Raw genomic sequence first — 24,228 nt, 5'->3', positions numbered from 1 at the left:
TATAAGAAATTTCCTGCCTGTAACTGTTGTTATTACTTCACCTTGTCAAGGAAAGTCCATAAATTGTGAATTGGAACCACCCATGTTTTGAAAATAAAGCTACATACCCATTAGGCTGGCATAAATGACCTCAAAAGCATGGACTGTGTATGAATGGATATATTTGAGGAGGATTGATGGCCTGGTGAAATAGGGCGAAAGATGCAGAATATTGTTAAAATGTGGTATTTAGATCCGCCTTAACACTTGAATTATAAAAATACAACAGTTGCTGTTTTAGACAGAGACATGATTTAATCAGTCCGCATGCAACTTTCACCGAATAAGTTGAAGAGTAAATACGTTAGTGAGTTATCAGGGAGAGTTTCACATTAAGATGTTCATTCACGCGCGTTCGTCGTCTTGTAATCAGAGATCAGTAGCACAACATTCCCACTGAGCCGTGACGACGCTCTAATGCGAATAATTGTTATGAAATGGTGCACTAAAGAAAATTAAATTGAAAAAATAATTCGCATATTATAAATGCGTATCAATTATTTATATAATTGTTGATCTAATATTGCGTAGTTTGATTTTCAGGGCTTGGAGCCTGCAGCTCCTCCCAAGCTTTGTGACTTTGGGTACCACATTTCCTAAAAACCACAACCGGAACAGCATCCCTACCCTGATGAGTGAATTTTAAACGTCGACGGGCTTAGTTCTGGGTGAACTATACCATCCTAACCGACCTTTGGGTTGATTGCTGTGTTTATGGTTTTATCGTTTATTACAAAGCGTATATATATATATATATATATATATGTATATATATGTATATATATATGTATATATCTATATATATATCTAAATATATATGTATAATATATATATATGTATAATATATATATATATAGTTATAATATATATATATATATATATGTATATATATATATGTATATATATATATGGATATATATATATATAGACAAATTTACGACATGCTAGTAGATGCTCATTGATAAACGAGTGACGTCAGAAAATAAGTAAGTAAAAACAGAGAAAAAATTTTAACTATGTCTAGGCACTCCCGTGTTTTCACCCAAGATGAATTCCATATCATTCCTATTAATCCGCGACAACGCTCGTATGCGGAATCATCATGTAATGATGCACTCATGGAAAGTAAGTCGAAAAAAATATATGCTTTTTAATAATATGGATTGACAAAAGAGATATGTTGACGTAATATTGCCTGGGTTACGTAAAATTGTGAGACAGCCTTTGTGGATAAATTATCTCAAACGCTTAATGTTATCTAAATTAATATCAAAGAGCTAATTCACCTTCCGATTCTTACCTAAAACGAATCATTCTTATTTTATATATACCGCTGGAAACTCGCTCCTATTCACGCATAAAAACGACGCTCTTATGGTTATGCAATGGTGCACTCAAGAAACGCAAATCGAAATAACCTATACGTTTGTTTGAAAGGCTTATTAATTAATTTAGATAATTTAAAAACATCAAATAGTAGTAAAAGTTATGAGATGGCAATTTTTGGTGGAGAGAAGAAAGTACCTCTAATGTTAAATGTTATCTAAAATCAAGAAACAGGCTAATAGGGACTCTAAGAATAAATTAAAAAGTAATCTGATAGGGTAGGTCAATAATTATTAAACCAAGGATTTCAATCAATATATAAGAGCTACTTTGCCTTGGGATTGTTACGCCAAGCAGAATTAAGTATCATTTTTTTTTGACAAATACCTCTGGCCATTAACTAATATTGCCTTAAATTAATCTAAATACAAATGACAGCCTAATAGAAGTTCATCAACTAATTTATAAGTAATTTCAATACTTAGTTTCAAAGTTATTAGGAAAAAATTCACTAAATATTTAAGAGCATTCGTCTAGTCATCCGAGTTCAATCCATCGTGTCAACCGGCATAATAATAATAATACTTTATTCATTTTGAAAAATCGTACAACCATATTAAATGCCATCAATATAAATATTATTTAACATATATAAACGAGTTCTTAAATGCGATGAAGATTGTCACAAAAGAATTCATACAATGAGTAAACTGGGTGAGCAAGTAATATTAATTGTTCAAAAATGTCTAGGAAATTACCTAAAAACAAGTTTTCTTTACAGAATCTGTGTAAATACCATTCCAATTCATTCAACATAGAAGCGTTGGAAACTCTCTCAACCTTCTATTATTATGGGCCTCGTGATTATGGTTTTTACCTCTATTTGAGAATATCTTTCGAGTTATTTTGTCTTTTAAAAGTGAAGCTTATACCTTGATGGTCAGACGGGAGACAGTTAATAACACTTAAACTAAACAGCTCAGGACATTAATTGGTAATTACATTATTTAGGCGGGCAGAAAATCCAGTAGGCTGTTTTATTACCCAGTATAAATTATATGAAAGCCAAAGATTTGCATGACATGGAAGTCTTGCAAGGAACTAAAATTTCGAGAATTATGAAATGTTATTTTAATAAGTATCTATGAAAATAAATAACAGTAGTTGTGATAAAGTCATTGATTACTTCTATTCTTTGCAATGAGGTCATATTACTACTGGAAATTTGACCGCTGCTGACGCGTTTCGGATGTACATGGAACTGCTAACTTAGCATTTAGAAAATATCAATCTCCTCTCTTTACCACAACGCATGAATGGGAATTGCCTTTTCGCTTCTTAATTGTTTGTCGTGTGCTCTATGGGCGTGAGTTTTTAAAAAATATATTGACATTTCTTTATAATTCATGCCGTTTATTTTCTAGTGACGTGTTTCTGCTCTTGGCTGGAATGAAACGTAAGGATCAGTTTTTGGGAAATCTTGCTAGTTTTTAGCGTTGCCTATTATACGGCATTGTCAAAAATCTTGACAACTTCTGTTGTGCATTTTATCATTCGGTTATATTAAAATGTCTCCTGCGGGTATTCTTATATTTAGCGGTAAAAGAAAGAGTGAGAAAGGTTATATTACTGATGTTTTACACGAAATGTGAGTGCAATAAGATTAACCATCAATGTATTTATGATTAAATATCCATTTAGTGATTTACCTCTTGTAGAGTTGTTTTGGATATTAGTTCTTAATTGGTAAGTTTCTTTCTAGACTTTCAAATGAATGAGAGCCTTAAAGATACATGAACTAAATACAGTCATGATTCCTTATAAATCTTGCTTGCAGGAATCATGTGGTGGGGAGCGAATAGCTCTCTTTTGTAGTAGCAAAATTTGTTTAAAATGTGGGGAATGACCCCATAACTCAACACCATAATTCTGACTTGCTTAAATTGGGTGGTAGTGTAGTTTCAAATTATAGAAATCATTTATTCAATGTTACCTTAAAAAATAATGCCCTGCCAAATGCTTGGAAGGAGGCATATGTTACGCCAATTTTTAAAGGAGGAGATAAGGCACTAGTTGATAACTGTAGACCGGTAAGCTTGACATCAGTTGTGAAATAGGGCGAAAGATGCAGAATATTGTTAAAATGTGGTATTTAGATCCGCCTTAACACTTGAATTATAAAAATACAACAGTTGCTGTTTTAGACAGAGACATGATTTAATCAGTCCGCATGCAACTTTCACCGAATAAGTTGAAGAGTAAATACGTTAGTGAGTTATCAGGGAGAGTTTCACATTAAGATGTTCATTCACGCGCGTTCGTCTTGTAATCAGAGATCAGTAGCACAACATTCCCACTGAGCCGTGACGACGCTCTAATGCGAATAATTGTTATGAAATGGTGCACTAAAGAAAATTAAATTGAAAAAATAATTCGCATATTATAAATGCGTATCAATTATTTATATAATTGTTGATCTAATATTGCGTAGTTTGATTTTCAGGGCTTGGAGCCTGCAGCTCCTCCCAAGCTTTGTGACTTTGGGTACCACATTTCCTAAAAACCACAACCGGAACAGCATCCCTACCCTGATGAGTGAATTTTAAACGTCGACGGGCTTAGTTCTGGGTGAACTATACCATCCTAACCGACCTTTGGGTTGATTGCTGTGTTTATGGTTTTATCGTTTATTACAAAGCGTATATATATATATATATATATGTATATATATGTATATATATATGTATATATCTATATATATATCTAAATATATATGTATAATATATATATATGTATAATATATATATATATAGTTATAATATATATATATATATATGTATATATATATATATATGGATATATATATATATAGACAAATTTACGACATGCTAGTAGATGCTCATTGATAAACGAGTGACGTCAGAAAATAAGTAAGTAAAAACAGAGAAAAAATTTTAACTATGTCTAGGCACTCCCGTGTTTTCACCCAAGATGAATTCCATATCATTCCTATTAATCCGCGACAACGCTCGTATGCGGAATCATCATGTAATGATGCACTCATGGAAAGTAAGTCGAAAAAAATATATGCTTTTTAATAATATGGATTGACAAAAGAGATATGTTGACGTAATATTGCCTGGGTTACGTAAAATTGTGAGACAGCCTTTGTGGATAAATTATCTCAAACGCTTAATGTTATCTAAATTAATATCAAAGAGCTAATTCACCTTCCGATTCTTACCTAAAACGAATCATTCTTATTTTATATATACCGCTGGAAACTCGCTCCTATTCACGCATAAAAACGACGCTCTTATGGTTATGCAATGGTGCACTCAAGAAACGCAAATCGAAATAACCTATACGTTTGTTTGAAAGGCTTATTAATTAATTTAGATAATTTAAAAACATCAAATAGTAGTAAAAGTTATGAGATGGCAATTTTTGGTGGAGAGAAGAAAGTACCTCTAATGTTAAATGTTATCTAAAATCAAGAAACAGGCTAATAGGGACTCTAAGAATAAATTAAAAAGTAATCTGATAGGGTAGGTCAATAATTATTAAACCAAGGATTTCAATCAATATATAAGAGCTACTTTGCCTTGGGATTGTTACGCCAAGCAGAATTAAGTATCATTTTTTTTTGACAAATACCTCTGGCCATTAACTAATATTGCCTTAAATTAATCTAAATACAAATGACAGCCTAATAGAAGTTCATCAACTAATTTATAAGTAATTTCAATACTTAGTTTCAAAGTTATTAGGAAAAAATTCACTAAATATTTAAGAGCATTCGTCTAGTCATCCGAGTTCAATCCATCGTGTCAACCGGCATAATAATAATAATACTTTATTCATTTTGAAAAATCGTACAACCATATTAAATGCCATCAATATAAATATTATTTAACATATATAAACGAGTTCTTAAATGCGATGAAGATTGTCACAAAAGAATTCATACAATGAGTAAACTGGGTGAGCAAGTAATATTAATTGTTCAAAAATGTCTAGGAAATTACCTAAAAACAAGTTTTCTTTACAGAATCTGTGTAAATACCATTCCAATTCATTCAACATAGAAGCGTTGGAAACTCTCTCAACCTTCTATTATTATGGGCCTCGTGATTATGGTTTTTACCTCTATTTGAGAATATCTTTCGAGTTATTTTGTCTTTTAAAAGTGAAGCTTATACCTTGATGGTCAGACGGGAGACAGTTAATAACACTTAAACTAAACAGCTCAGGACATTAATTGGTAATTACATTATTTAGGCGGGCAGAAAATCCAGTAGGCTGTTTTATTACCCAGTATAAATTATATGAAAGCCAAAGATTTGCATGACATGGAAGTCTTGCAAGGAACTAAAATTTCGAGAATTATGAAATGTTATTTTAATAAGTATCTATGAAAATAAATAACAGTAGTTGTGATAAAGTCATTGATTACTTCTATTCTTTGCAATGAGGTCATATTACTACTGGAAATTTGACCGCTGCTGACGCGTTTCGGATGTACATGGAACTGCTAACTTAGCATTTAGAAAATATCAATCTCCTCTCTTTACCACAACGCATGAATGGGAATTGCCTTTTCGCTTCTTAATTGTTTGTCGTGTGCTCTATGGGCGTGAGTTTTTAAAAAATATATTGACATTTCTTTATAATTCATGCCGTTTATTTTCTAGTGACGTGTTTCTGCTCTTGGCTGGAATGAAACGTAAGGATCAGTTTTTGGGAAATCTTGCTAGTTTTTAGCGTTGCCTATTATACGGCATTGTCAAAAATCTTGACAACTTCTGTTGTGCATTTTATCATTCGGTTATATTAAAATGTCTCCTGCGGGTATTCTTATATTTAGCGGTAAAAGAAAGAGTGAGAAAGGTTATATTACTGATGTTTTACACGAAATGTGAGTGCAATAAGATTAACCATCAATGTATTTATGATTAAATATCCATTTAGTGATTTACCTCTTGTAGAGTTGTTTTGGATATTAGTTCTTAATTGGTAAGTTTCTTTCTAGACTTTCAAATGAATGAGAGCCTTAAAGATACATGAACTAAATACAGTCATGATTCCTTATAAATCTTGCTTGCAGGAATCATGTGGTGGGGAGCGAATAGCTCTCTTTTGTAGTAGCAAAATTTGTTTAAAATGTGGGGAATGACCCCATAACTCAACACCATAATTCTGACTTGCTTAAATTGGGTGGTAGTGTAGTTTCAAATTATAGAAATCATTTATTCAATGTTACCTTAAAAAATAATGCCCTGCCAAATGCTTGGAAGGAGGCATATGTTACGCCAATTTTTAAAGGAGGAGATAAGGCACTAGTTGATAACTGTAGACCGGTAAGCTTGACATCAGTTGTATGCAAGCTATTAGAAAAGATAATGGCTGATTATCTCTGGGACTTGTGGGAGAGTGAGAATTGGTTGTATAGTCGCCAATATGGTTTTAGAAAAGGGCACTCTTGCAAAACTCAGCTATTAGGGTTCTGCCAAGAAATGTTCCACTATATGGATGCGGGAATAGAGGTGGATGCTATAATAGTCGACCTGTCAAAAGCCTTTGACAAAGTTGACCACGATCGCTTAATGCTTAAGATGGGACAATTGCCACAAACACACAGATGGAAGAGTAATCTCTTGGGTCAGAAATTTCATGGAAGGTCGAACACAAAGGGTCAAATTAGGAGAAGTGTATTCTGAAAAAGCAAGGGTAACATCGGGAGTCCCACAAGGAAGCGTACTTGGCCCGCTCTTGTTTTTAATATATATAAATGATCTCCCAATAAATATTAATTGTCAGATAAGACTTTTTGCAGACGACTGTATTATCTACAGGAAAGTCGAAAATGAGAGAGACAGTGACAAACTTCAAAGGGACATTAATAAAATGGCAGATTGGGTGACAAAAAATGGGATGGATATTAATGTTAGCAAATGCAAATCCATCACTTTTAGCAATAAGGCAAATGGAAGCAATAGGGAATATAAATTCTCAGAAAATGTCATTCCTAGAAGTGATACTGTCAAATACCTAGGTGTATATTTAACTAAGGACTTAGGGTGGGGGCTAAATGTGGAGTACATCTATAAGAAAGCTTTCAAAACTCTTCATTGGGTAATGAGAAACCTCAAAGGGAGCATTAGAGCAACCAAGGAGAAGGCTTATCAGACCCTAGTAAGGCCAATTTTAGAGTACGCTTCTCTTGTATGGGACCCTCATGAAGAAGGTCATATTAAAAAACTGGAAAAGGTGCAAAGAAAGGCTGCCCGATATGTTCTGGGGAAGCATAGGAGGATGGACAGTGGGTCTGAAATGCTAGAAACGTTGGGCTGGGAACCTCTAGAAACTAGAAGGAAAGTAAGCAGACTTTGTGGAATGTTCCGAATTCTGAAGGGGGAGAAAGCTTGGGCAGATCTTAGGAAAGAGGCGGGGAACCCAAATTTTATAGGCAGAAATGATCACAAATTTAAGGTAAAATGCCGGGCACAGAGAACAAATAAAATAAAATTTCTTTTCTAAATAGAACAATTGTTGAGTGGAACACCTTACCTGCAAAAATATTCGAGCCCTTTCCTAACAGAGTGTATACTTTTAAGAATAGATGAAAGGCATATATGTAATAATTTGATTGATGCGTGGTGTATTATATTATATGTAATAGCTTAATTTTTTTTAATTTATCTTTTTTTTCTTGCTGATTAATGGCTGTAAATGGGATGGGGATTCACTTGTTTTGTTAAAGAGATTTGTGTTTTGAAGTCTGGTCTTATGTATTATCTTTTGCAATTATTTGGGACTTGTGTGCCACCTGACAATGTCTATCAGCACATGTGTATTTTTAATAATTTCAGTTTAAAAACCGATAAAAATAACAAGGTTGTTAGAAATGAGCATTAATTAATTTAGATAATTTTTGACTGTATATTAATAGGCGTAGGTAATATACATGAGCCAGCGTTTTCATAGAGAGAGACGAAAGTACTTTTAATGTTAACTGTAATCGGAGTTCTGGAAACTGGCTGATTAGGACTAGCAGAATAATTTAAAAATTAATCTGAGAGAGTAGGTTTGTAATAATTAAAAAGGATATCAATCAATATCAAAGAGCTACTTCCCCATTTGATTCTTGCTTGTGAATTAAATGTCGTTCTCATTTAACAACTATTGCTGGTAACTAAATAATATCTACTAGCTAAATTTAATGGCAAATCTAATGACTGACTAATACAAGTTCAACGAATAATTTAACGAGTTATGTAAGTAATTATGTTAATTAGTCATTAGAAACGAAGTAGAACTAAATCTCTATGTGCTTCCGTCTTGCAACCGTAGATAAACATTATATCCATCCTAGTAACCGCGAAAAGCAACCTATGCGAATAATTGTAAAAGAATGATGCACTGATGGAGAGTTAGTCGAATTTATCATAATTTTTTAAAAGTTGACGTAATATTGCCTAAAGTACGTAAATTTATAAGAGTGATTTTATCAGAGAGAAGAAATAATATCTACTAATCTAATACTATATGCAACCTTAACTCGATTAACTGGCTTAATACTAGTAGAATAGCATGGAAGTAATCTGAAGGGAGTACGTAACTAAGTCGTCTTTATTAATTAGGTTCCGAATGAAAACCGAAGAGCTAGGTCACCTTCCGATTCTTACCTAAAGTGAATCATTCTTATTTTACTTATGCCACTGAAAACTGTTGTAGTAATACTTAAATGCGTAGTAATAAGTAATACGAAACTAAGTTTGTAAAAATTAAAAAGAATTCACCTAATGTCTAAGGGCTTCCGTCTCGTAACCCAATACGATTTCGCCACGACGACGCCGCTCCTATGCGAAGAATGGTTATGGAAATGGGCCACTCATGGAATGTACATCTGTGCCTTTTGAACTCAGAACATTGATAAAATCCTCATTTATCTACATATCACCCTGAACACGAAACGTTACCTACTTACCAATATTTCCACCAGCTCTCGATTTCCAACTCCTTGACTGGGTGGTCTTCCTACTATCACGACTTCTTCCCATGGAGCTAGAAGATTGAGTTCTTTCCGATCCAACCCGTTTGGAATTTCTCACTAGTTCCTCATTCACCCCTTGAATTCCCTGGAACAAATTTAAAAAGGATCATCATCAGAAAAAACGAAATCAATTTTCGAGTGGATTAGGGAAATAAATACCAGAACAGCTAAAACTAAGAAAAGGATTTTAAGGTCTCAGTTCACGACTTCTTAGTTCGGTATTGAAAGCACGACGCATCCTAAAACAGGAGGGATAGATTTAAATAAAATAACGATAGTCCACACTACAGAATCCTGGAAAATGATTACCCACTAATTAGAACACTCAACAGTAAACCTCTAACAGGTAAGAATATCGATCCCTCACGCGCGTGGTAAGAATAAAATATTTTTATCACTCCCTATGCAGATGCACATAATCGAAGTTAACTGTTTTGAAAGAACTGCGTGCCATTAACGCGAAATTCGAGCTAACATTGTTAATTCAATCAAAAAACTTTCGTTGACACTTGATTTCTTTAATGACCAATGTACTAAGTTTTGGCTTCATGCATGGATGAAGCTTCTTACCTCCGATCGCTGCGAAGAGTCGGCGTAGAGTGAGGGCGAGTTATGAAGAAGTAGTGTCCTCACAAATGAACAAATGACGTATTACGATGACGAAGAAAACGTATTAAAAGGGGGGGATGAACAATTATTGCTCAAGTCAAACTTTCTGAAGCCGTTAGCAGTAAATTGAAAAGAGGTCACGGCTGCTAATCCTGTATACAACACTACACAAGATCTAATGCAGAGGTCTATTCTTTTAACTCGCTGTGTCGATGTCAAATGGGTCAGCTGGAGTGTTACCTAAAGCGAGAGGGAGACGTTGACCGCAAATACCAGTTTAATTCCATGACTCATGAGATTGGCCGGTGGGCCTCACACACCGTGTGATAGGAATCGAATGGGGGATTTGGGATGGGAGGGGTTCTGGCTTTCGTTCCCTTCAAAAACGGAGGGGGGGGATTATGCGGCGAGGCCATTAGACAAGCGCATTAGACCCATCACTCCGGAGAAATATTAAATAAATGTGCCCTACTTGTGAAATGAATAACCTTTTCACACTTTCACTTGGCTCTTGTCCTTTTGTACAGTCGCGATCGGTCATTGTGTCGGGGTAGACTTCAACATTATTCAAATCTTTGTGTCAAGAGGCCTTCTCAAGTGTTTTCCACACTACGTACCAAGGAGCCATTTCAGCCTTTGACTCAGGGAATAAGAGGCATTGGCCTGATTACATACTAGAATATATTACACAAATACTACTAATGAATAATTAATGCTGCAGGATTTCCTCTTGATTCAATTTTGAAATTCACAAAAGTCGGGATGCGATGTCACTACTGTCTCAAAGTATGAAATTCCATCCCGTTCAGTTACCCTAATATGACTCGTATAATAATAATTTAACTTTATAACTCATGCCTTTTTTGGTTCTCTGATTATAAGTCACAAGCGGAAATATTGAATAAGAAATTTCCTGCCTGTAACTGTTGTTATTACTTCACCTTGTCAAGGAAAGTCCATAAATTGTGAATTGGAGCCGCCCATGTTTTGAAAATGAAGCTACATATCCATTAGGCTGGCATAAATGACCTCGAAAGCATGGACTGTGTATGAATGGAAATATTTAAAGAGGATTGATGGCCTGGTGAAAATGGAAGATAAATGCAGAATCCTTAACACTTGGATCATAAAAATACCAAAGTCCCTGTTATAGACTGGGACATAATTTAATCAGTGAAATGATAATTACATTACCTGTCTCTAAAATGAGATATGCCTGAACATTAGCCCAGAGGTCGGCGTTAAACCAATTCATAAAGTAATTTTGACTATGAAATGACCACTCGGAGGAATCAACCGATTCTGCAGAAGACAGGGATTAATAATTTCCAAAACTTGGTTTGACACCACAAATGGCATAGATGTACAACGAACGTAACTCGGACATGGATCAGTTAGATTGTTAGCTTTATATTGAGAAACAGTGAGATGATTTCACACAATTTCCTAGGAGTTATATGCAGAGACTCTGATCACAATTTAATAATTATGAAAAGTAATATTTCACTTCTGATTCTAAAATTCAAGGCAAGGAAGGTAATGTAGAAAATGGATTGTTAAAGCATTTACTGGATTGATGAGAACAGGAAATCAAGCAGCAGAGGAAATCGTGAGTGAGGAAAGAAGCTGAGAACTATCAAGACAAAATGGGAATATATACAGCCTACAGCAAAAGTATAGGAACTGGTATGTGGAAAAGAACAAGAAAGCAATGGATTATGGACATGATAATTAAAATGAGAGAAAACTGGAATAGAACTAGGAAGTAAGATGAGAAAATTGTAATCTAAGATAAGTCAAAAATATGAGTTGAACCACACAAGATCATAAAGAGGTGAAAATAATACAGAGGAGCTTTTATGAGTATGATAAATAAATTAAACCAGCAAGATCATGATGACATAGTATATGACACATATAGAATAATTTATTTCAAGGCTGAATTGATGGAAAGACAGAAAGAGCATTCAGAAATTTGGAAACAAAGAAGGCAATGTGGTTTGACAACATTCCTGCGTAACTATCAAACAGTTAATTAAAGTGCAAGAAGGAGAGCTTTTCTTAACCATTTCTTGGAATTTATGAAGGATGAATTTGCCAAGAAGACTTTCTTAAAGGAGCATTAGTTACTCTTCCAAAAAGGGGAAAGGATTATCTGTATGGAATACAGGGCAATTAGGTCCGATTTGAAATGCACCCTGTAATTATTTTTATGGGCTTAGCCAAAGCATATACTATGAGGCAGTTTTGGCCGGAAGACTGTTAAATTGATGTGGATATCATCCCAAAAAGCTGAAGCAGTACAAAAAGACAGAGTTTTTTTCACCCTCAATTGGATTTACTCATTTAAAAATTATATACTGACACATTACTTAATTTGAGAGATTAGTTGGGGTCATCAACAACTACATAGGAAAGAGAACAACTAAGTATAAGGACAATGATCATATTTATTCAAGATCTGGGAAGGTTAAGCTTGATTTAATGAGGTGCCAAGTAAAAAGTATAGTCAAAGACAGAGATGAAGTATTTTTATGCACCTAATACTTTGATAAGGCATTCCAGCAAGTTAACTGGGTACAATTATGAATGGAGATTGAAGTACACTAGAGGAATTAACATCTTATCTGCGACCCATATATTTCCGAGAAAGCACAGGAGAAATAAGTGTACATGGATGATGAAGAGAAAAGGGTTGAGGGAGTTAGAGTGGTCAATATAGCCAGATCTTTTCAATTTTATTGAGTAATAAGCATATCATGGGTGGGCTGATGTCAAAGTGAGCAGGGAACTCCTCAATCAGATTTGTGGATGATCTAGTTTTAGCTATCCAGTCTGCCATCAGGCAAAAATTATTTCTTAACACCATACAGCACAGAATCAGGGTTCATTTATGGTAAGAATTAATCTTAAGGAATGACAGCAATGACCTGGAGAAATACGATGTCTGAAATAAACAGTAGTGTTGAGGGACAGGAATTGGAAGTTCGCCTATTTCGGAAGTTATTTCGAAGAGGTGGGCAGAGTAGTATGGACAGAGAAAGAATTACATAAGGTTACGATACATTTTGGATACGTTTTCCAATAGGCGTCAGCTGACAGGCACATTAATGAAAGAATTGAAGAAAATACTAGATAAAGTTTTGCTCACTTTAATGTCTCAGAAAATTGTTCATTTGAGCAAGAAGATAGATTGAATGTCAATTGGATGCTTTTGCTGCAGAGATGAAAGAAGATAAAAATGGGCAGAAAAAAATTATACATGTTCAAATTGTACATATTACGTGGTCATTTACATGCTCTACTCATATGTATATAATGCAGTCATCAGCACAGTCTTCTTCGGGAATGTAAATTATTTGGTAGATTGTTTACATAAATTTGGAAGAGTAATGGCCCTTGAACACTGCCTTGTGGAACTCCTGCTAAAAGGCTCACCTCATTGGAAAATGTATCCCCTAATTTTACTTTTTGAGTTCTGCCTCCAAGAAAATGTTTTATCCATTTTTTTATCCTCAAATCCAATGGTAACGAATCCAACTTTAACAATAATTTATCATGAGGCACTCGGTCGAAAGCTGCCAAAAAATCAACTATTATTGCATCAACATCTTTAAAAGTATATTTTCCCACATTATTTACTAATGTACACATGATTGCTACCTTATTTTCTATGACTTGAGTAGTCTTCTTCATGCTCATTGGATATAGTTTTCAAATTTTTAATCAAGGATTAAAAATTTTAAACAAAATATCCAATAATCAAGGATTAAAAATTTTAAAACAAAATATCCAATATTAATACTCAGGAATGCTAAGCTTTGTTACATGTATACAATTATATAAGAGATAAAATGACATGAAACATCTTACATAGGCAAAATGTATTACTGCTGATGTTAAGAATTTTCCAGTGAAAAAATTCATTAAATGCCATATTTTTTCCAAAGAAGCTATCATGCAATCAATTCACGCTCCTATTTGCACTGTTCCGTACTGAGTCCAAGAGGGATTTGGCTCAAACTTTCATTTAGCACAGTGGTTCCCTTTTGGTTTCCTCTTGGCTCATTTTAGGCATATTCCACAAACTTACTCTGAAGGCAAGAGACAAATTAAGATGGCAAAAATCACTTCATCATATGTTTAGTAACAAATTCAAGTCAAGCAGAGAATACAATAGAATTAAGTAGTCCACAGAATGTATCAGAATTTAATAAAGGAAATATCACAAAGTGTGACCTGGAGGTCAATCTGGCCAATCGTATTTCTGCGACCGTGCCACCTCCATATGCTGTTCGGCTATTTTGGCCACCAATTGGTCCGTGGCTGGCATTGTATCGCATAGAAGAACGGTATGGTGAAGAACATAGGCTAACAAGCTTAGACATAGAAATGGAACATGACGTAGATGAATATACAGCCTGTAGCTTAGGTCCTTGCATACTAGACAATGTTATTGAAAGGACATTAGGGGGGATGAAATCAAATAAGGCCGTGTGAGTAGACAGCATTTATGTGGAACTACTAAAAGGTTTACAAAAATGTCGTAGGAAGAGGCATCGTATGGACTGTTTCATAGTATCTGAGAGGAAGGAATATAGCCGGAAGGTTATATGAAATCAGCATTGGTTCCTGTTCCATAAAAGGTAAAGGCTACATGTGAGGATTACAGAACATTAAGTTTGCTTTCCCATAACACTAAAGTTGTTCTCAGGATCATCAATAAAAGAATAGAGAGTAATGATTACTTAGGGTATGGTTGGTTTGGGTTTAGGAATGGCATAGGTATATATGCCATTCCTAAACCCAAACTAATTGCAGCAATTGCAGCAATGAGAGGGGTTTGTTGGGAGAAACCCTAAGGAGACAGGAAAAATGGATGAAGGGCATATTGATAAGCAGTGAAATGTTAAAGACTGTAATTGAGGGGAGAATATTAGGCAAACAAGGAAAGGGTAGGAGCAGGTGATGGATGGGATGAAGGGAGGAGAGAAGCACACAGAGATGAAGAAGGACCTGATGTAAAGTAGGTTGCTGGACTGTGTCTCGTAGGAGTCACGAAATATTTATTTGCTAGTTGTGTCCATACAAAACCTACTCAACTGGTAATTACTGAATAACAATAATAATAATTTTTTTAAGTCTCAGCTTAAGGGGCATATCACTGCCACTCTTATATTTATGATTCCTTTGGAATATTAACCCTTTGTGTGGAAATGATGAGTGTAGCTCATCATGAACTTCCAATGCCAAATTGCACAGTGAAAAGTGTAGCTTGTCATCAGATTTTCGTAATTTTAGCACTTTTTAGGGGAACAATATAATTATTTTGAAAGTTTAACATTATTAAAACATCACCAATAAAAAAGTACATAAAGAACTCATATTTCATGGAATGCATGCATTAGAATTAATAAAATGATTTTCTACGAGTCGCAATAGTTGTGTTCTCAATGTTTTTATGGGAAGAGGGTTCGTTTGTCAACCTTTTAAAATCCTCCTTTTGGGCAGCAGGTTTTAAATCTCACTTGCTAAGGTACTACTGCCTTGATCGACATGAAATTAATTGAGTTCTCTTCCATACATATTATGAATTTGAAGAATATATGCTATTTTAACACAAAAATAGTTTTTAATCAGTATACTAAAGGTAACGTTATTTGTGAAATGAATTTACAATTTGGAATCTTCGACAAACTGTTAGTTTAGCCATCCTTCCATAATATTATTTTCTTTCATTTTCATATTGGGTGACCACCTAAAAGTATCAAGTTTCTACTACAGCGTTGCAAGTTTTGACTATCTAGTTTATACAGAGTTCACCTTCTCAAAAGGGGTGTTCCTATTACACGATCAGTCATCTTCTCAGAATTTATTGAGGTGCCCACGGAGTTCCTTCACGATAAGCTTAGTTTGAATGTAATCATTCATGTGGTTAGACACAGCGTGTTACAGGTGGTAGTTTCAGTTTTTGCACACCTTTGTTATATACATAGTATGGTGAAAACTACCCTTCAATGTATAAAAGAATTATAAATTGTGTATGTGAAAGTGACGATGAGAGCATTGAAAAGAAGAGAACGATGAGAGATGGTAGCGAAGAAATTGTTCCAAAACCAGCTTGTGTGATTGATTAAAATCAAAGAATGGGAGGTGGCAAGACCAGCAGCTGGCATGCTTCCCATTGATGAGAAAGTTCATGAAAGGATTTTAAAAAATGTTCTTTTATATGTTTGATATTGCACTGTTTAATTCTTACACATTATACTCGAAAGTAAACAAAAAAAAAGAAAATTATAGCTAGTTTTCATTTGGATGTTGCAGAGGCATTATTGGCAAAGGTCACTCTGCCCAATTACAATGTTCGTGGACGACCTTCACATGCTGACATACCTGTCTGATTTCAAGCTAAAAATTGGGCTCATTTTCCTGAACATATACCATCTACAGTAAAGAAGCAACATCCAACAAAAAGATGCCATGTATGCTCCAAAAATAATGTCAGAAGTGAGATAACTTGGTAGCGCAAGCACTGCCAGGTACCTTCACATTTGCCAGAGTGTTTTGAGAAGTATCTGCTTTTTCTGATTATTAATCATATATGTATAAAACATTGTATATTTCTATCTATTGCATAATAATGTTGTCTTACTTTAAAGGTAAATATTACCAAATTTTTAACTTCATGTATAGATTTTTCAATTATATATATGTAATTTTTTTTTGTTAATATTTAATATTATTATTATTACATTTGTAGTTAATAAGAAAAATACCTTGATAAAAAAGTATTTAACTAGATACTTTACAATATGAAATAATTATCACTTTTCATTACACTATTCTACGTTGCTCAAAAACTACAAGGTATCATTTCATTACCTACCATGTTACCTATAAAATGGAATACTGTAAATGCTCTAAAATGTGCAATGCTATTCAGGGACAGGGAAAATAAAAATTTCAAAAATACTTTCTTTAAATATTACCCATTTCATTTTTGTAAAATGCATTTCAGATGCTTTGCAGGATGATTGTCCTTTGATTGGTTTTCCCATTCCTGATTCTGACTGATGTATTCCATTCTTATTATTAAAATACAGTTAATTCTGGAAAACCTTTTAAAACACTCAATTTAATTATCCAACTCTAATTCTCTAACTTTATCTCTAAAAAACTTAAATTATAATGAACGAAAAATTTTAATGAATTAAAAAAAGATTGACATGGCCAAATTTTCAGTCAAAATACTCATTGACTCTTTCCTGAAAAAATCTCATGAGTCAACAAGAGAAGAAGCAACTTAACTTGAAAAAATCCTGAAAATTTAAAATAGGATGCTTGATTAAAAATGGTAATGGCAGTAGTGTCTATGGAAAACCGTGGGCTTTGTAGTGCTGGAAAGTATTTTTATTAACTAGCCATTTTTAAGTGAAATATCTAATGTGAACAAATGTGTTGATTTTAAAGAAATATCTTTGTCAATTTCTAAGTCTTCAATAAAAAATGTATGGAGCATGTTCGAGGCTACCACAGAGTAAGGTTATCAAACCATCCTAACAGGAAAGAACAACCCTGAGATGAAATGTATCTTGGGATTGATAAAAAAGGTTCAGCATCGTCTGGTAGGAAAGAGATGACTAATTTCCAGGGAGTTAATGTTTCATGGAGAGCCCGCAAAAGCACGGCCAAGTATTAGTATTTTCATTCAGACATTTTGATTTATAATCAGCTTCAATTAGTTTGCCCTTGAATGAAAAATGCCTCCTTTTTATTTGCACACATAAGGAAGAGTTTTATGTATTTCGAACGTGTAGGGAATGGTCGGCTGTGAGGGGTGCCAGGGGAAAGTGAGGGGGAAGGGGAGCCTTTTTTAATCTATTCCGCCGAGGACGGTGATGATGATGCAATTGTTAATGGCAATCCCTATGACAGATCAAAACCTCCTTTGAATCGCCTTGGTTAGAGGGATTGTTTGATTTCCCCAGCAAGTTGGGAGGTGGAAAGAGGGGGGAAGAATCGCTGAGAAGGAAGAGGAAGGCTCAGATAGCACAAGCAGAAAACAATCCTCAGTATTTGCCTTTTATTGAGAAACGAAGGGAACTAGTTTTTACTCAACTTTCATGATCTCCCTGAACTTTGGAATTTGATTTTCTTCAGTTTTGCGAGAAACTGAAAAGTCCAAAATAAAAAGGCTGGAACCCTAATGTTTCCCCATACTTCCTGGCCCTTTCACCCCCTTTTCTTCATTGTTTTTATTTCTTCCCGGTGAGCATAAAAAAATCCCAAATCTCTTCGTGTACAAGTTTAAACACTAGTAATTAAACCGGGAGAGGGCTAGGCAACTTTTCCCCTTTAATTGTAGCCAAACATTTGAGTAGGCGAGCGCTAGAGGTGAGCGGGTAGGGTTTGAACACATAAAGAGGGTGTTTTTCAAAGGAGATTGGGGGCCGGTTTACAAGGAAGAGGTAAAAATATGAAATCAATCCCTATTTATTTTTATTTGCCCGAGAAGTGAAATTATGACCGGCGGAATTCGAATCCAGGCACGTTCTCACTATTCCCTTCCCAATGTCAGCAGTATGAGACTGGTAAACCATTTGCAATTGATTGAAGAAATATATAAACATTAAATTGTCGTAAAAGAACTATCCACGCTCATAAGTTCAGTCCTTTAGAACAAAAAGCCATAAAAGATTTGAAATTAAAACCAGGAAATTTTCTGTCCAAGACTTAGCTCATTGAGAAATACGGAGTGCCAATAGAAAGGATGACATATTATTATCTCCCTCATAGCATTTCTAGCGACGTTCATATTCTTTCCTGAATTCCGAAGAGATTCTTTGTAAACCTTACTTGCCATCAGTCTTACACTTGCCCATACTATTCTTTCCTCTTTTATCTTTCTTTTGAATTGATAAGCCTCAGGACGTCTTGAAGAGAGTCCCCGTGGATAACTCCTTCCCATTTCACTGGAGTGCCTTTTACTCTTATCACTCTATCTAGGAAAGGAATTAAGGACCCACCCCACTTTTTCCCTTAATATAGCGAACCTCATTTCAAGAGTTCTTTTTGATTACTTACATGAGACATATTAAGCTAATTTTGTAGAATTTAAGTACTTAGTCCATAGATTTTTAGCAAAAACGTGAGTTTTTTTGTGGTGAAGTTACAAAAATACACCATTCTACTATAATGATTGTTTGGGACATATAATTAATTAGTTATAATTAATTGCAATACTCACATTCTTTCTATTTACTTCATAATAATCTTTAGTTAAGTGTCAAGGGCAACTATACTATGACCCGAGAATCAATAATAAATTGAAGTAATTCTATCAGCCCTTTAAAATACTATCTCTAGCCCTACCAAGATATCCAAATACGTAATAGAATATTGAGTCTCTTACTGCTCCTCTTTGATGCATCCAATTCAATTTAGGCTGGTATAAAGACTCTCTACTAAAGTTATTGTTAACATTGAACTTCCTTGTGCACATATAAATGGTACTATGATTCTATGTTTGGAACTTATTTTTTGCTGAACACCAATTCATCCAGTTTCAAGTAGCCTTTAATTAGGATTAAAAAGTTAAAAAAGCCTGTCTACCACTTAAAAAAGTTCAACAAGAGTTCGGTACATAGCCTAGCTTAACTGGCGGGTAGCTTAAATGGCGGGTAGCTTAACTGGCGGGTAGCTTAACTGGCTGGTAGCTTAACTGGCGGGTAGCTTAACTGGCTGGTAGCTTAACTGGCTACGGCACTCGGCCGGACATCGAGTAGCCAGGGTTCGAAACCTGTTCAAGGCGAATGATTTTTACACTTTGAAATTGTTCCATCGTAGCAAAGCACATTTACCGGAGGATCGGATTTATTCGGAAGATCAATAAATACGTGCAAATATCTTTTAGCTTTTACCATTGCTTTTGAGACCTTTGACAAGGTTTATAAACATACAACTTGTTCATGCAGTAATATCGTGATTCCTCGTTTAACTAGACGGTCCTTATAAGTAAATTAATTATACTGAGGATTTTTTTGGGTGCGGTAAAAATCATCAAAATTCAATATTTTACCCGCACTGAGAATTCCAGAACATTAATGATTGTTTAAGCTTTACGTTTGTAAAGATGAGTTTGTGTTGATGTTCACATTTCAGAGGCTACCTTGTTTTTTGAACCAATACAGTATTTTTCCTGTTTATGGAGATAGTTTTTTTTAAAGACAGCATTATTTATAAATCAAATGCTTTATAAAAATTATATAGTTCATAATGATGCCTGTAGATTGGAGGGAAAGGAGGCTAATCCGCAACCTGTACATGTCTCAGACTGCTCAGGTGCGGGTGGGAAACGGGGAGTCAGGATGGGCAGTGTTAGGAAGGGGTGTAAGGCAGGGTTGCCCATTATCACCGTTGCTGTTCAACCTGTATGCAGAGGAAATGATCAAAGAGGCATGGGAAGAACTCGAGGTAGGAATGAAAGTGGGCGGGGGATTCGTAAAATCAGTTAGGTTTGCTGATGACCAAGCTTTAGTTTGTTAGTCAGCCAAGGGGCTGCAAGCATTGCTTAGTGAATTGGAAATTCAGTGCGACAGGTATGGGATGAGAATCAATATTAATAAAACATAGGTTATGCGATTCTCTAGAAAGAAAAAGGCTAAGCTAAACATTAAAATAGGAGGGCAAAAACTAGAGAAGGTAGAACAATTTACGTATCTCGGTAGTGTTTTGGACCAACACGGTCAAAGTAGTAGGGACGTAAGGAGAAGAATTGCGCTAGGCAAGGAGGCTTTCACAAGGAGGAGGGAATTGATGACGGGGACGTTGAGTAAGTATGTTAAGAAAAGACTCGTAAAAACTTTGATATGGAGCATATGTACGGCGCGGAAACGTGGTCATTGAAACAAGAGGATAGACATAGAATGGAGGCTTTTGAAATGTGGGAGTGGAGAAGGATGGAGACTGTTACATTGGATGGAAAGGAAAACAAACAATGAAGTGCTGGATATGGCGGGGAGGAGAGGGGATTGTTTAGAGAAATCATTAGGTGGCAGGACAATTGGATGAAGGGCATATTGATTGGCAACAGGATGCTGAAAACTGTACTGGAGGGGCGAATGTTCGGCAAATACGGAAAATGCAGAAATAGGATAGGGATGTCAGACAGGATAAAGGGAGGAAGGAAGTATACAGAGATGAAGAGGGACCTGATGTAGGATGCTCGAATATGTGTTTTGTTAGGAGTCACAAATTATTTATTTGGTAGTTTTGTCCATCCAATAACTACCTTAATGGTAGAGTGTCTCATAGAAAAAGCACTTCAAAGAGAACAGTGAAGCCAACTCAGTTTTGAATGCAGCAGCTTAATTTTTTTAAATTCACAAGTTCAATGGTTAAAGGCAAATTGAAAAAAAAACAATAATAATTCTTAATTTGCAAGCCAAGAATTAGTTAAATTGGAAAACATAAATAGATAAATTAAAATTAATATCAACATATTGACCAAGTATTTTCTTACTATATTAAAGGCCTATCAGTAAACAAAGGGCTGCTATATAATGGCCACAAAGTTCATTGATTAAATGCCATATTGGGTCATTTAATTTGATTCCTTTAAGGAGAACCAGGAGGCTGTAGAAATGCCCTATGATTCTCTTGCCTCTCCTATCAAAACACAATCCAACATCCTACTATATAAAAAGAACCTCTCATCTCTGTGTACTTCCTTTCATTCCAACATATTTACAAAGAGTGTATTACTACTCTTCCCCAGTTTGCCCAATATTCTCCGCTCTATCTCAGTCTTCAACAACCTACTGCCAATCAATATGCCATTCATTCATTTCCTCTGTTTACTTATGATTTCTCTCAACAGTTCTCTCTACACCCCATGCCTAACACTATCATTTGTTTTCCTTTTGGTCTACTTCACCTCCATCTTTCTCCACATCTACTCCTCAAAAGCCAAAGTGACTATGTGGCCGGTCATCTTGCTACATTGACCACATTTCCACCCCATAGAAAACCACTCTCCATATCAAATTTTTGACAGACCATTTCTTCATACCCTTACCCAACATTCCCCTCAACAATTTTACCATCCTTATGAGGGTGTCTTTTTATAAAGCAAATCTTATTCTCATATTCCCATTACATGTACTCAAAGCAATTTGGATGGAAATAGGTAACTGTTCTATCTGATCATGAACTCATATATTAATGTTTAACTTAGCCTTTCTCTTTATTGGAAACCGCATAGCCTTTGGTTGGTTTACACTCATAATTTTGGTTTACATTTACATCCCATTGCACTAATGCACAATAATTCCACGGCACTACCCTACTAATACTCCACGCAAACAACAAAAACAAGCAAGATTTTAACAGGGGTCAGTTCTTGGTCCATTACTCTGGAATCTTATAACCAACCAGGTACTCAGAAGAGACTTCCCTATTGGGTGCGAGCTCATTGCCTCCACAGATGATATGACCCTGACTCTAGAAGCAAGCACCAGAGCCAAAATGGAACCCATGATTGCGGAATGTATGAATATAATTGAAAACTGGGCAACTGAGAACCAATTAATGATATCGACTGCCAAAACCCAATACATGAGCTTCAGAAGCAAGATGGCTAGGAACCGTGAAAATTTATGATAAAAACATAAAAAGGGCTTATGTATTTGAATACCTCGGAATTATGTTAGACGAGAAATTATCCTACCAAGCCCACATTAACTACACCACCAATAAAATAAAGAAAATCTTCCAGGCAGCTCGAAGATACTGCAGGTTTAAGTTCAGCACCGACTCCATAATAACCATCCATAAAGGAAATTTGTTGTCTAAGGCATAACTTTATGGAATTTGAATAACATATTGAAATGTAATGAAATAATTGACTTTGTAATTCCACACACATTATTTTAAAACAAACATACTAGCAAAAAGGCTTAGTGTACTCTTCAGGGAGGTTTCCAAATGGTTGTATTAGAACGAAACACCTACAACACGAAATGCAAAGACTCAATATTGAAGTACTTCATTCAGACCCAACCCCCAAGTTTCAACAAGAAATTAAGAAAGTGATTAAATCCAGTGATACAAAAAGAAATTAAGAAAGATATAAATCCAGTCCAAATTTTCCACGGAATATGTAGTGCAGTGAATTCCTTGGACCTTGTCAACAAACTTATGAAATAGGTCATCCCGAAAAAGTGCATGTTTGTTTCCTTCGATGTACGCAACCTTTTCACCAACGTGACCCAACCCATGGAAGCTGTGAACCTCGCCCAAGACATCATCCACCTAAAATCCAACCCATTGCCAGTTATAAGTGAACTCTTTGTATTACTTAAGACGTGTGCTTCCCAAAATCATTTCATTTTTAATGGTACATATTTCCAACAACCCAATGGTTTAGCCATGGGCTCGCCCTTGTCCCCACTCCTGGCCGGCATTTATAGGGACAATTTTGAAAAAAATTTGTTCTCCTCAGCTCACCCTCTCATTAATAATGTATTTTGTTGGTTTAGATATGTAGACGATGTCTTCTGTGGTTGGACGGGTTCCGATAGGCAACTAGATCAGTTTCTAGCACATCTAAATTCTGTCAATTGTAATGTACAATTCACGTGTGAAAAAGAGGAAAAAGTTTCCCTGAATTTCCTCGACCTATCCATTTCTAAAGACAAAGATGGGTTACAGTATTCTATTTTTAGGAGAGAAATGTATAAAGACCAATTAATTAATTCCTCTTCAAGGCATTGCTTTGCCCAAAAGCTTTTGGCATTTCATGCAATGATCCACCGTTTAACCGCTATCCCTATGTCTACATTAAATATAAATCAGGAACTTAATGTAATTAAAATATTAGCAGTAAACAATGCCTATTCAGAAGATCTAATTAGTAAACTTTACCGGAATAAACTTACACAAATAGCTGTAAGCCACATTAACAACCCCGAAACATTTAAAAGATCCCACTGCCAAATGGCCGAGAATACTATATCTTGGGACTATTTCTCAAAAATTAATTAAAAGATTTCCTAAAGAAAAAATTAAATCTGCCTTTTATAATGGTTTATGCCTTAAGAACCTGATCTCTCATACTAAAGACAAAGTCCCCAAAAATGAGAGGAATGGAGTGTACGAGTTAAAATACTCAGAATGTAGCACTAAGTATATTGGGCAAA

At 35.1% G+C, this 24,228-nt stretch overlaps 1 long non-coding RNA gene across 1 annotated transcript in view; it reads right to left on the bottom strand.

The window, feature by feature from the left end:
* The window catches only part of LOC139694937 (uncharacterized), a 57,516-nt gene that overhangs the window by 16,112 nt on the left and 17,176 nt on the right, over positions 1-24,228 (bottom strand). The window contains exon 3 of the long non-coding RNA XR_011702250.1: positions 9,356-9,506. This is a non-coding gene — a long non-coding RNA (uncharacterized lncRNA). The remainder of the gene's footprint in view (positions 1-9,355; positions 9,507-24,228) is intronic.

This window comes from Hetaerina americana, unplaced genomic scaffold (genome assembly GCF_022747635.1).
Source record: "Hetaerina americana unplaced genomic scaffold, ioHetAmer1.1.p SCAF_6, whole genome shotgun sequence".
NCBI lineage: Eukaryota > Metazoa > Arthropoda > Insecta > Odonata > Calopterygidae > Hetaerina > Hetaerina americana.
The sequence above is the reverse complement of the archived record's forward strand: the minus strand, read 5'-3'. Positions and strand labels throughout refer to the sequence as shown.